Raw genomic sequence first — 14,858 nt, 5'->3', positions numbered from 1 at the left:
ACCCCCGGGTTCAAGCGATTCTCCTGCCTCAGCCTCCCGAGTAGCTGGGATTATGGGCATGCGCCACCACGCCCAGCTAATTTTTGTATTTTTATTTTTATTTTTATTTTTATTTTTTTTTGAGACGGAGTCTCGCTCTGTCGCCCGGGCTGGAGTGCAGTGGCCGGATCTCAGCTCACTGCAAGCTCCGCCTCCCGGGTTTACGCCATTCTCCTGCCTCAGCCTCCCGAATAGCTGGGACTACAGGCGCCCGCCACCTCGCCCGGCTAGTTTTTTGTATTTTTTTTAGTATAGACGGGGTTTCACCGTGTTAGCCAGGATGGTCTCGATCTCCTGACCTCGTGATCCGCCCGCCTTGGCCTCCCAGAGTGCTGGGATTACAGGCTTGAGCCACCGCGCCCGGCCAATTTTTGTATTTTTAGTAGAAATGGGGTTTCACCATGTAGGCCAGGCTGATCTCAAACTCCTGACCTCCTGTGATCTACCTGCCTCGCCCTCCCAAAGTGCTGGGATTACAGGCATGAGCCACCTCTCACCCAGCCCTGTATGATTATTTTAGATGGACTCCTATTTCCAAAAACCTGCTTTAACTACTTTTATGAGCAATACAGGTAACTGATGAGCGAATGAGACTTTTTATAAGGGTTAGACCCTTGGTCTATAAGAAAAGCAGACTGACTTGACCTTGATCTTAAAGTACATCAGTTTTCTCAGCTGTCAAATGAGGATAACAGGACCATTTTGGCTCATTGGGTGGTTGTGATGCATGACTACCAATGAAAATAATTGTAAAACACTTTTGCAAGTTAGTGTGATATAAATGCTAAATAATAGTTCTTTATTGGGATGTTGTGAAAATAAGCAACTTGCTGTCTATTGGAGGCCTTAAGTTCCTTTTGAGGAGGCAATATATTTTTATAAATACTATTATATCACTTTAGAATGTGCATATTATTAGAGTTTTGGCCAAGCACAGTGGCTCAAACCTGTAATCCCAGCACTTTGGGAGGCCAAGGTGGGTAGATCACGAGGTTAAGAGTTCGAGACCATCCTGGCCAGTATGGTGAAACCCTGTCTGTACTAAAAATACAAAAATGAGCTGGGCATGGTGGTGCGTGCCTGTAGTCCCAGCTTCTTGGGAGACTGAGTCAGAAGAATCGTGAGTCCGTCTCAAAAAAAAAAAAAAAAAAAAAAAGAGTTTTACCAGGCTGGGCACAGTGGCTCATGCCTGTAATCCCAGCACTTTGGGAGGCCGCGGCAGGTGGATCATTTGAGGTCATCAGGAGTTTGAAATAAGCCTGGCCGACATGGTGAAAACCCATCTCTACTAAAAATAAAAATAAAAAAATTAGCCGGGTGTGGTGGTAGGTGCCTGTAATCCCAGCTACTAGGGAGGCTGAGGCACGAGAATTACTTGAACCCGGGAGGCAGAGGTTGCAGTTAGCGGAGATCATGCCACGGCACTCCAGCCTGGGTGACAGAGTGAGACTTCGCCTCAAAAAAAAAGTTTTACCATCTTTGGCTGGGCGCGGTGGCTCACGCCTGTAATCCCAGCACTTTGGGAGGCCGAGGCAGGCAGATCCCGAGGTCAGGAGATCGAGACCATCCTGGCTAATACACAGTGAAACCCTGTCTCTACTAAAAATACAAAAAAATTAGCCGGGCATGGTGGTGGGCACCTGTAGTCCCAGCTTCTCTGGAGGCTGAGGCAGGAGAATCACTTGAACCCGGGAGGCGGAGCTTGCAGTGAGCCGAGATCGTGCCACTGCACTCCAGCCTAGGTGACAGAGCGAGATTCCGCCTCAAAAAAAAAAAAAAAAAAAAAAGAAAAGTTTTACCATCTTTGCTTTTTGGTTCAGGTGAGGAATGAATTCCACCTTATGGTAGTTACAGTGCTGAATGTTTAAAGGACTGATGGGAGTGACTTATTGTGTCTGTATTTATAGCATCACAGCCAATCAGTAGAAACACTCACACACAAAAAATCACTGAAAAAACATTTTAACTTGCTATAGGTAACACTGTAAACACATTTTAATGCAGGATTAGGTGATTGTTGCAGTTAGACTTTGAAGAGTGACATGGTGCCGTTTTAGACAAAACTAACACTCCTTGTTCCATACCAGAGTCTAAATATAGATAATCAGTGGCATCATTACCTATAATGTACTTAGGAAGTACATTGAAATTTGAATCTGTTGGACTAAATTTTTCTCAGCCTTTTAAGTGACATTAACAATAGAGGAAAATTGGGATGTGGTCTAAAAGCTGGCAAGGAAAACTGAAATGGTTATGGGATAGTCTGCTGACTGCTGGGAACTTTACCCTGACACCTCAGCTGGGATCGTATATATTGTTTTCAGTATAGGGACCTGTGTGTTGCTAATTTTAGAACAAAGTAACATGAATTTTTTTTAGCTTTATGCAGGTTGGAATGGAATCTTTTTTTCTGGAATTTGGGTTCTTTCACAATTCATTACCTTTTTGTATCAAGGACAAGTGAAAGACTTAGGTTTCTTTTCCTCTTTGATGGGAGGATTGTACTTGTTTTTGCTGGACCCAGGCATTATCTGCTTTTCTTTTGCATTTGCATTTGGTGACTGCTAAAAGGGTCCTTGAATGACATGCTTTCACAGCAAAGACAGTCGACTAAGTTTATTTTCTTAGAGACGTTTTATTTCTGTGGTTGTATTAAGACTCCCTGTTATTTGCTTTCATCATTGGCTTGTTCATTCTAGGCTTAGGGATTGGCTTCAGCTGTTTTACATTCATAGGCACAGGTTCATTTTATATTCATATTTTAGTTTTCTTGGATTTAATTTGTAGCTTACCTGTATCCATTGTATTGAATAGTTTCCTTCCTAGATTAGGTATTTCATAAAACTGAATATTTTTATTACTTATGCTTGACATCTTTATCATTTTTTTTTTCATTCAAAATAGCCCAAGTTTCTCTGGAAGCTTGCAGCTGGCAGTACTATCAAGACAAAATGCCTTTAGGACTGTATGGAGAAGGCACTTTCCACCACTACCTAACAATATGGAATATGTATAATTTTTGACTGTGTATTTCTGCTGTGATTTACTAGCTCATATTCTTTGAATATTTTCCCCTTTGGTTATCTGTCTTCCTCTTATTGACTTATTAAAGTTCTTTGTATATTGTGGCATTCAACTCTTTCTTTATATGATGTAAGTATTGTTTAAGGCTATGAATAAGAAGTGAGAAGGGAGGCTATTGCATTAAATGCTAATCCAAGATGGTGTTTGGTAAATTGTTTTATCGTTTGCCTTGATTATTTGAGCAATGGTAAGCTTCTTTTGTCTCTCCCTTTCCAAAGATGCATATAAAAGCTCCTTCTGTCTGAAGTAAAGTGTTGGCTCTGTGTTGGTTATAATTTGCTTTTTCTGGCTTGCACAGCCTTCTTTTTGTTTTCTGTCTTCTGACAGATTATAGGATTGTGGGGAAACAGCGTCCAGGGCTTTTTCAGGAACTGTGCCATTTTATCTACGGGAGAAGCCATTGGCTTTGGCACTAGAAGGGAATTGGCTGTGCATTTAAAGATGCCAAATCATGCTCGATTCACAAGTTTGCTGTCTCATTTTGTCTATGTGTGTGAAACTTTTTCAGGATTTTGGCTTTTTACTTTTTCTACCATGTGCTACCCCATCAGTATGAAAAATTAACAACTAACCCCTTCTTTCCAGCTCTCTACTCCCAGAACATACAACCCAAACATCCTAAACCATAAATGATGGAGCAGTCATTTTGAAGATTCGGGAAAAATAAACCATACAAGTGTTTCCCTATGGCACTCTTGTGGTGACTTTGAGCTTTAATTCTGGTTTATCAGTCATTCCTGTAGAGTCTTTTTATTTTTTTAAAGACAGGATCTTACTCTGTCACTCAGGCTTGGAGTGCTGTGGCACGAACATAGCTCACTATAACCTCGAAGTCTTTACTCCTGGGCTCAAATGATCCTCCCACCTCTGCCTCCCATGTAGCTGGAAGTATAAACCACCCCCTACACCCCACCTTCATGCCTTTTAAACTGCATACAATAGATTTTGAAGCCTAACCAACTAGTTATTTTAGCAAATCTTCTTCACCAGATAATGCTTCTACTTTTTACAGATAGAAGTTTAAAGATACCATCTAGATATAGGTTATTTCCATTTAGATTAAGGCCAGAAATGTTATTAGGAGAAAAAGCCAATTCGGATAGGCTGGTTTGTCTAGTGTGAATTATTATATATAGGCACATGTTTTTCTTCTCTCTTCCAGGAATGATTATCTTTCTGTCCTGTCCCATATCCATAGTCTCCCAAAGTCTTGGGTTTGATTCTCTACTCTGTATTCTCTGTTGTAGTTTGCCTATTATAATAATAATAATTATTATTATTTTTTGAGATGGAATTTCACTCTTGTTACCCAAGCCAGAGTGCAATGGCAGAATCTCGGCTCACTGCAAACTCTGCCTCCTGGGTTCAAGCGATTCTCCTGCCTCAGCCCCCCGAGTAGCTGGGATTATAGGCGACCAACATAGCCAGCAAATTTTTTGTATTTTTAGTAGAGGCAGGGTTTCACCATGTTGACCTGGCTCGTCTCGAACTCCTGACCTCAGGTAGTCCAGCCTCAGCCTCCCAAAGTATTGGGATTATAGGCATGAGCCTCTGCGCCTGGCCTTATTATTATTATTAATTTTTTTTTTTGAGACAAGAGTCTTACTCTGTTGCCCAGGCTGGAGTTCAGTGGCGCGATAATTGGCTTACTGCAATCTGTCTCCCAGGTTCAAGCGATTCTCCTATCTCATCCTCCTGAGTATCTGGGATTACAGGCATGCACTGCGACGCCCAGCTAATTTTTGTATTTTTGGTAGAGACAGGGTTTTGCCATGTTGGCCAGGAAGGTCTTGAACTCCTGACCTCAGGTGATCTGCCTGCCTTAGCCTCCAGAAGTGCTAGGATTACAGGCATGAGCCATCGGGCCCAGCCATTATTATTTTTTGAAACAGAGTTTCACTCTCGTCGCCCAGGCTAGAGTGCAATGACACGATTTCGGCTTGCTGCAACCTCCATCTCCCAGGTTCAAGTGATTCTCCTGCCTCAGCCTCCTGAGTAGCTGGGATTACAGGCACCTGCCACCACGCCCAGCTAAATTTTGTATTTTTTAGTAGCGATGGGGTTTCACAATGTTGGCCAGGCTGGTCTTGAACTGCTGACCTCAATTTATCCATCTGCTCGGCCTCCCAAAGTGCTGTGATTACAGGTGTGAGCCACTGCGCCGGCCTTATTACTAATTTTTTTGAACAGGCACGTCTTCCCTAACTAAACTAAGTACTTTAAAGACAAAGACCACATCTTATTCATCTTTTTGTCTCTGGGGTCTAATAGAATTTCAGGCATACAGGAATACAGTGCGTATTTGGTGATGTTAGTGAATGAGTAAAACAAAATCCCAGATTTTATTTGGATTTTTATACTCCCCTCTAGTGTCTGAAACAGAAAGTGCAGCCAGTTAAAAGCCTTTAACTACTGTTACACCTTGCTTTGAAGTGATAATGCCAGGAATTCCCTTTAAAAAAAAAATACTACAGTGTTTTTCTCAGACCTACTGTTCTCTTGAAGTCCAATGAACAATAAAAGTTTTATTAAAGTTTCTATGCTCTGTGTCATGGGTGTTTGAATTCTGTAAATATCACGTAGCAGTTCTTTATGAGGAAATTGTCTTTTAAAGACTGTTTGCCTTCTTCTCGGGTTCAGTCATTGTTTTTGTGTGTGTGTGTTATTCTGTTCTGGGACCTGTATCGTTTTTATTGGAGTAAATTAAGTGTCAAAGTTACATTTTATTGTATTTTTGGTTGTTATAAATGCCGTTTAGGAAATTTGCAAAATAGGGTGCTCAAGAAATGATGAGGTGCAAACTGATCAGTCTAGAGGGATGTTACCTAAACTAGTTTTTAGTCTAGCCTATTGATCTCTTCCATCTATTTTTGAGAGGTGTTTATGTTTTACTATCTTTTTTTTTGTTTGTTTTTGAGACGGAGTCTCACTCTGTCGCCCAGGCTGGAGTGCAGTGGCCGGATCTCAGCTCACTGCAAGCTCCGCCTCCCGGGTTTACGCCATTCTCCTGCCTCAGCCCCCTGAGTAGCTGGGGCTACAGGCGCCCGCCACCTCGCCTGGCTAGTTTTTTGTATTTTTTAGTAGATACAGGGTTTCACCGTGTTAGCCAGGATGGTCTCGATCTCCTGACCTCGTGATCCGCCCATCTCGGCCTCCTAGAGTGCTGGGATTACAGGCTTGAGCCACCGCGCCCGGCCATGTTTTAATATCTTTTACTGACTGTAAAAGTAAGACATGTTCAACATAGTTTAAAGATGACGAAATCTGTAATTTCACTAAGTTAACGTAGTAAAAATGACAAAATTAATGCTTTTTATTTACTTATATTTTGAGACGGAGTTCCACTTGCCCAGGCTGGAGTACACTGGCGCGATCTTGACTCACTGTAATCTCTGCCTCCCGAGTTCAAGCAATTTTCCTGTCCCAGTCTCCCGAGTAGCTGGAATTACAGGCCCCCGCTACCATGCTGGGCTATTTTTTTTTTATTTTTTGTTTTTTGTAGAGATGAGGTTTCAACATGTTGGCAAGGCTGGTTTTGAACCCCGACCTCAAGTGAGCTGCCCGATTCGGCATCCCAAAGTGCTAGGATTACAGGTGTCAGCCACTATGCTGTGCCTTAATTTTTTTTTTTTTTTTTTTTTTTGAGACGGAGTCTTGCTCTGTTGCCCAGGCTGGAGTGCAGTGGCATGATCTCAACTCACTGCAACCTGCGCCTCCCAGTTTCAAGCGAGTCTCCTACCTCATCCTCCCGAGTAGCTGGGATTACAGATGTGCACCACAACTCCCGGCTATTTTTTGTACTTTTTTTAAAGTAGAGACGGGGTTTTACCATGTTGGCCAGGCTGATCTCAATCTCCTGACCTTGAGATCTGCCTGTCTCAGCCACCCAAAGTGCAAGCCACTGCACCTGGCCTGCTTTTTTATTGTTTAAAAGATACAATAAAACAAATTCTCTTTTTCACTTCTCCCTAACTATATACTTACTCTCTCAATGATAACTACTGTTGACAGATTGGTTTAACATCTATATATTATGTTGGACCAAGAGATGTATATTCATATGTGCTTAAAAAAAATAGATGTGATGCTGGGTGCGGTGGCTCATGCTTGTAATCCCAGCACTTTGGGAGGCTGAGGCAGGTGGATCACCTGAGGTCTGGAGTTCGAGACCAGTCTGGGCAACATGGTGAAACCCCATCTCTACTAAAAATACAAAAATTAGCCAGGCACGGTGGCTCGTGCTTGTAATCCCAGCTACTCGGGAAGTTGAGGCAGGAGAATGGCTTGAGCCCGGGAGGCAGAGGTTGCAGTGAGCCAAGATTGTGCCGTTGTACTCCAACCTGGGCAACAGAGTGAGACTCTTAAATCTTAAAAAAAAAAAAAAAACAGGGATCAGTCTAGCATGTTGGCTCATGCCTGTAATCCCAGCACTTTGGGAGGCCGAGGCGGATGGATCACTTGAGGTCAGGAGTTCGAGACCAGCCTGGCCAACACGGTGAAACCCCGTCTCTACTAAAAATACAAAAATTAGGCCGGGCGCGGTGGCTCACGCCTGTAATCCCAACACTTTGGGAGGCCGAGGTGGGTGAATCACGAGGTCAGGAGATGGAGACCGTCCTGGCTAACACGGTGAAACCCCGTCTCTACTAAAAATACAAAAAATTAGCCGGGCGTGGTGGCAGGCGCCTGTAGTCCCAGACTGAGGCAGGAGAATGGCCTGAACCCGAGAGGCAGAGCTTGCAGTGAGCCGAGATCCCGCCACTGCACTCCAGCCTGGGCAACAGAGCGAGACTCTGTCTCAAAAAAAGAAAAAATAATACAAAAATTAACTGGACGTGGTGGTGAGCACCTATAATTTCAGCTACTTCGGAGGCTGAGGCAGAATTGCTTGAACCTAGGAGGCGGAGGTTGCAGTGAGCCGAGATTACACCACAGCATCTCGCCACTGCACTCTAGCTTGTGCAACAGAGTGAAACTCCGTCTCAAAAATAAATAAATAAAATAAAACAGGCATGTCATACAGCTCCTTTTCCGTCTTCCAGGAGTACAGAGGTGGTTATATATGAAATGTTTTGAGTTCCAAGGTAGCCTAGACTGCTTAAAGTTTCGTTTTGTTTTAAATTATAGTAGTGTTTGGGGCGATTAAGCAGTGTTGTAGAGTGTGATGTAGATATTTAATGTCATGCGTTTGCAAGAACTCTGAACAAAAATGACAATCTAGGTAATAGCTTGCCTTCCCTGACCCCATTTCCTTTTTCTTTTTTTTTTTTTTTTTTTTAGTTAGGGTCTTACTCTCACTCAGGCCAGAGTGCAGTGGCATGGTCTCTGTTCACTGTGTTCTGCCAAGTAGCTGGGACTAGAGCATGAGTTACCATGCCTAGCTACGTCTAAAATTGTGGTAGAGATGGGGGTCTCACCATGTTGACCAGGCTGGTCTCGAACACCTGGGTTCAAGTGATCTGCCCGCGTTGGCCTCCCAAAGTGCTGGGATTACAGGTGAGACACACCGCGCCCGGCCAGTTTTCTTAAATGAGCCCCATGTAGTGCTCTATCACTACCCCCAAGAAAACATACCACAGTGTTTAGCGTGTTCTATTCCAGTTAGTTCTATTCCAATTGGTGATTGAAGTGTTGGTGCAACCTGCCAGTTACTCTGAGCCTGGTGGTTGCTGAGAGTATGTTCCCCATAATATTAGGTATATGATTGAACAAGGATTAGGTGTTTGCTTCCTAGTTGTACTGAAACTTGCTTGGGATTTAACTGGATTGGATACATCCAGCTAAATACATTGGATGTTTTGTATCTGAAACAGGTTGGAGCCAACTATGTGTGGTTTTTTTTGTTGTTCTTTTTTTTTTGGCCAATGATTTCATGTATTCCCTTCTCCACCCCACCAACTTCTAGATACATACTTTCCCAACATGCCTCCACCCCCACCCCTTAATTTCTGCGTCACGGGAAGCAGGAGTTTCCGACAGGGAGGATTGATGTGTGCAATTGATTTAATATGCAATCCTAAATCCGTCCACCGTTACAGTGCAGTGCAGTTGATTAGACTAGAGGCAGAGAGGCTTGGGGAGCATCTTTTTACTGTCGAGTGTCTCCAGGTGGCAATTGCTGTTGAAGTCTGAGGCACTCTGGGAGGTATCGCGTGGGTAGGGGGGTTCTCCTAGTACCCAGGTCGAAAGTGGGAGGGGGCAGGGGCAGAAGGAGAAGGGGTGCGAAGGGGCGCAGCTTCACCTGGCCCAGCTACGGGATGCTTGGCTCCTGGCTTTGGGGTGGGCGCCGGGAGAGATGGGGGCAGCGCTAACAAAGAGGAGCCGAGTCGGGCCGGGTCCCCGGGTAGCGGGCCTATCCCGGTGGCTGACCTCCCTGTGGACCTCCCCAGTTGGCTGTTTGGCGAGTCGCTCTGCTGGATCCCTGGCTCGCCATTGGCTGTGCAGACAGGAGGGGGCTCGCGAAGAGCCAGGGTGGAGGTGAGGGGGCGGGGCTGGCTTCCGGCGGCGGCTGGGAGCAAGCGGCAGCGGGCTGGGGGAGGGGGTGTCGGCGCACCGCGGAGTCCTGCGCTCCGTGAGCCTGGCACCCGGAGCAGCCGCCTCCCCCTCCCCCTGCCTAGACAGCTAGAAGCCCCTTCTCTTCCATCCTCCTGGGGAGGGGGTGAGCTGGGCTGAGCTGCCCCAGGCGGGCGGGGCGGAGCCAGGAGCCCCACCGAGCGCTGCGGAGCGAACCTCACCTTCTTTCCAGGGCGCAAGGTGTGTGTGTGCTTTTTCTAACGCGACCCCGACTTCAGCCGACTTAACCTTGTAAGAAAAGGGGAAATGGAATGGGAAATAATATCTCTGGATCCCATCAGTTTGTTTTGCTTATCTGTTTCTACCGTTCATCATTTTTTTCCTTCCCTTCATCTCACCCCTGCAGATGGGTAAGGAGATTCAGGACTCTCATCTCTTTTTACTGATGTGTCGATATCGGTCGTATAGTAAAATGCACAGAGAAGAAAAGAGGAGCCCTGTTTTGTGTCATATCTGATGCAGTAAACCGCAATTAAAAAAAAATTAAAAAGGCAAGCTAGGAGTGGATATTTGGAACTGTACTGCATCCTTGTCCATTAAGGCTGTCTTCACCATTTTCCTCCTTGGGACTGCCTTGATCAGCAATAACAATCTGAAAGGAGAGGAGGTGCTAGTGGAAAGAGAGAGCAGCCCCAGTCAAATGGTGGTTAAAGGAAATCCTGATAGTTGTTAGCGATTAACTCTGCTGAAGTCTCTTCCTGGAGTACATTGTCACCGGCTTTGTGTAGTAGCTCATCTCTGTTGCAGAAACCTGACTAGAGCAGGCAAACTTACCTTGTTGTTGCTGAAACTTAAAAGTCTTATCTTTTTCTCTGTCGGTATATTTCTTATATTCACAGACCCTCGGAGGGATTAGTTTCTATCGTCAAAAACCAAAACCAAACTTAAAAAAACCTCCAGATGAATTTTAGTTCGTGGGGTTTTTTTTTTTTTGAGATGAGTCTCGCTCTGTCGCCCAGGCTGGAGTGCAGTGGTGCGATCTCGGCTCACTGCAACCTCCGCCTCCAGGGTTCAAGCGATTCTCCTGCCTCAGCCTCCTGAGTAGCTGGGATTACAGGCGCCTACCACCGTTTCGGGCTAATTTTTTGTGTTTTTAGTAGAGATTGGGTTTCACCATGTTAGTCAGGCTGGTCTCGAACTCCTGACCTCGTGATCCGCCTGCTTCAGCCTCCCAAAGTGCTGGGATTACAGGCGTGAGCCACCGTTCCCAGCCTCGTTAGTTTTTTAAAAAAGGTTCCTCTCCCCAAAGTTTATGAATTTGGGTGGCTATAGCATTACAACTTAAATGAAATTTATCTTTTTTGAGTTCCTTTGCTGCTTCATCTTAGGGGTCCCTTCTTTCTGAAGAACACCCATCTCCAGAATCGGGAACGTCTTTAGGCTTTAAATTGAGAAAAACGTTTTCAGTGGAAAACAGAAAATCCAAAGTTTTTGATGTTAGAAACAAAGGGAGTGTGTGTGTGTGTGTGTGTGTGTGTGTGTGTGTGTGTGTGTGTGTTGGGTGGCAATGTCCATAGTACACTAGCTTTAAGTGGACATTTTCTTTTTTCTTTTTTTTTTTTTGAGACAGAGTCTGTCGCCCAGGCTGGAGTGCCGTGGCGTGATCTCGGCTCACTGCCAGCTCCACCTCCCAGATTCACGCCATTCTCCTGCCTCAGCCTCCCCGAGTAGCTGGGACTACAGGCACCTGTCACCACACCTGGCTAATTTTTTGTATTTTTAGTAGAGACGGGGTTTCACCGTGTTAGCCAGGATGGTCTTGATCTCCTGACCTCGTGATCCACCCGCCTGGGCCTCCCGAAGTGCTGGGATTACAGGCATGAGCCACCACGCCCGGCCTAAGTGGGCATTTCCAACGAAATGTGTTTGGACCAGGTTTATCTTAATGTTGATTAGCAAAGAGCTACAGTACCAGAAGGGATGAATATCTTTTTTTTGTGTGTGTGGCAACACTTTGATAAATATTAATTAAAATGCTTCAGAGTTTATGTAATGCAGGTTCAGTTTCCAAAGATTGTTCTAACTGGGGTCCACTTTTGAAAACAGAATTGATACACTGGAGCTGTCTTACACTTTTGGCTAGATTAGTGATTTTTTTCTTTGCATTGATTTATTAGATCTCTAAACAGGAGCAATTTGGGATGAAAGCAAGTATTATAAAAAATAGGGATAATGGGATAGGAAACCATTTCAGCTGTGGAAAGTAATAGGGATTAGGAAGCTTACTTTAACCTTTTTTAAAAATAAGACTTCAAGTACCTTAGAATAGACATGTTACTAAAAAATAGATTCACAGTAATCCTGTGTCAGGTTTTGGGTTTTTATGTTATTAGTCACTTGTCCCTTAAGGCTCCATTAGTTGTGTTTAAATTGGGAGGGAAAGGGTTTCCCCCAGATGTTGACTTAGTTAACTTGCTACTGAGAGGGAACTGTTAAAAATCACTGATTGAAGCCTTGACAGTTAGCTAGTATATAAAACAAAGTTAGCTAGTATATAAAACAAAGTGCACTTTGATGTCTAAGGTATAGGAAGCTGGGGAAGTGACCAAAAAACCAGTTGGAAGGCAGGGTGCAATGGCTTGCTCCTGTAATCCCAGCACTTTGGGAGGCTGAGGTGGGTGGATCACTTGAGGTCAGAAGTTAAAGACCAACATGATGAAAACCCCATCCCTACCAAAACAAAAAAATTAGCTGGGCGTGGTGGTGCACTCCTGTAGTCCCAGCTACTTGGGAGACTGAGGTGGGAGAATTGCTGGAAGCTGGGAGGTGGAGGTTGCAGTGAGCCAGGGTTGTGCCACTGCACTCCAGCTTGGGTGACAGAGTGAGACCCTGTCTCAAAAGAAAACCCCCAAAACCAAAAACAAACAAAAAAAACAGTTGGAGGCTGTAAGATTTCAGCTTGCTTCTATCAAAAAAAAAGTTGCTCTTCTATTTGATATCTAGGTGGTTTTTAAGTTCTCTACCCATGGGTGAGCAGTAAGTACAGCTTTATAAAGTTATATTATACTTCACTCACTTTTTTATATTGCCATTTTTTAATTTTTATGTTTTGTAGAGAATAGGGTCTGGCTCTGTTGCCCAGGTTGGTCTCAAACTCCTGGCCTCAAGCAGTCCTCCCAGAGGCCTCCCAAAGTGTTGGGATTAATGTGTGAGCCACTGCATCCCTCCACGCCCGATATTTCTATTTTCTTGACTGATTTGTGTGATCGCTATTTTGCATGGTGCAATAATTAGGGGTTCCTGAAAGGATTTTCCCAGGAGACAGAAGTCTATGTATAGAACTAATCATAAGTGCAAATCATATTTGCACTGATGTTCAAATATCATTTAAGGTGCATGGAAATCCTGGAATTTGGTCATCTGCAAGGAAACAACTATAGAAAGCCATAAATCTCTTAGGTTGAGGGGGCATAGTGCTGGTTGAGGTTAAAGCAATTGATTTAATTTTCTTTAACAGTCTGTTTTTATTCATCCTGCTTATTTCATTTCTTTCTTTTCTTTTCTTTTCTTTTTTGAGATGGAGTCTCACTCTGTCGCCCAGGCTGGAGTGCAGTGGCACGGTCTCTGCTCATGGCAGCCTCCGCCTCCCAGGTTCAAGTAATTCTGCCTCAGCCTCCTGAGTAGCTGGGATCACAGACATGCACCACCATGCCTGGCTAATTTTTGTATTTTTAGTAGAGACAGGGTTTCACCATGTTGGCCAGCGTGGTCTTGAACTGACCTCAGGTGATCCACCTGCCTCGGCCTCCTACAGTGCTGGGATTACAGGCGTGAGCCACCATGCCTGGCCCATCCTGCTTATTTCTGTGAGTCACGGCTTATAATGTGTTAAGAAAAAGGACTCTATGTTCTCTCTAAAGGGAGACTCGAGACTAATCCCCTGTTCACATCAGAAGTATAAAATGATCCCCTTGGGAAGGTGAAAGAAAAATATTAGGCCCTTGGTATTGCTTGATTCTCATAATAATCAGCTTGAGTGTTGTAAGGTTTGGAATTGAGAAAAGCTTACTCAAGGTGAGAAAATATTAGAGGCAAAAGAGACTCTGGGAATGCTCTCTCAATTGTCGAGATTTATTTAGAACAATGGATGCATTCATATGGAGATGTGGGTGATGATACTTTTTAGATTTTCAGCTTTTTCAGTCAGGTGTCAGAGACAATATTTTGTGTTTAAGCACAACCCCCTCCCCCAGGGTTTGGCTCTTGAAGCTGAATCTTTTGAGGAGGTTGTTTGCTGTGAGTCTGAATCCTGAAAGTAGAGGACTTAGTGGAGTCTGTAATCTGTTTACTAGTCAGATGAGGATGTAGAATTTATTGTTGGTGAGTTACTGAACTATTCCTAAAGAATGGTTGCTAGGCAAATTTTATCTCAGTTTAACCCTCAGTAGTTTACAGTCTGCTCTCAGTGAAGGCCAGAGCTGTCTTTCTAATGATACTGTCCTTTAAGAATCCTTGTTGGATGTGCGTGTATGTTGTTCAGTGGCTCAAAATAAAGGACTAGAGTGATGTATGGATCTCTCTTCATCAGGACAATTTAACTTTTGGTAACCTGGGCTGACATTGTTACTAATTTCTCTCCTGGATCAAGTGGTTGGTGGGGTTGCTCTCCAACGTTAAGATAACACTGTGTTTGATTATTTTGTTTTCGTAGCTAATAGGGCAATGAGTAATGCATTCATTTTGGAAACAGGCCAGTGGTAACACAGCTCTTGGACCTGGACGTATGGAAAAATAGGACAGAATAAACAATTGAGGGCATAAATAATGAATCTTCCAACTGAGCCCTGGGAGAGTGAGGGAGATTATCCTCAGAGCTGTTCAATCTGGCAGTAAAAGGGAAAGAGTCCACTGAATTAATTACCCAGACTGTATTTGATACTGCAGGAATTATGAGATTGTTAGGACCATTCAAAACAAAGTTACCTTTCCAATACAAACTTTTAATCCATCTTTTTGTTTTAAACCAGACATTCAAACTATTCATTTATTTTTTAGAATCCAGGCCTTTGTGTCTTCCTTAAACTTTGTTCTATATGTTAGCATTCTGTGAACTCTTGATGGTCCTTTTGTTTGGTCACATCTTAGAAGTTTACTTCATTAAGATTTCATGATCTGTAAATACATAAAACGTCTCACAAAAGGTTAAGAGAAGAGTTTAGGCC

General features: G+C 43.9%; 1 protein-coding gene across 11 annotated transcripts in view; it reads left to right on the top strand.

The window, feature by feature from the left end:
* Positions 1-14,858, top strand: part of LOC105476408 (family with sequence similarity 222 member B) — a 108,568-nt gene that overhangs the window by 32,970 nt on the left and 60,740 nt on the right. The window contains exon 1 of one of the 11 annotated variants that reach the window (XM_011732364.3): positions 9,610-9,876. The exons of 8 other annotated variants lie outside the window; for them this stretch is intronic. The gene's annotated coding sequence lies outside the window, so the exon portion shown is untranslated. Of the gene's footprint in view, positions 1-9,609; positions 9,877-9,903; positions 9,928-14,858 lie in introns of those variants that run through there. 2 more of the 11 variants (XM_071082579.1, XM_071082576.1) reach the window with 2 other exon arrangements.

The sequence above is a fragment of the Macaca nemestrina genome, chromosome 17, assembly GCF_043159975.1.
Source record: "Macaca nemestrina isolate mMacNem1 chromosome 17, mMacNem.hap1, whole genome shotgun sequence".
Lineage (NCBI taxonomy): Eukaryota > Metazoa > Chordata > Mammalia > Primates > Cercopithecidae > Macaca > Macaca nemestrina.
Note: the sequence above shows the minus strand (reverse complement) of the source record. Positions and strands in the feature narration are given on the sequence as shown.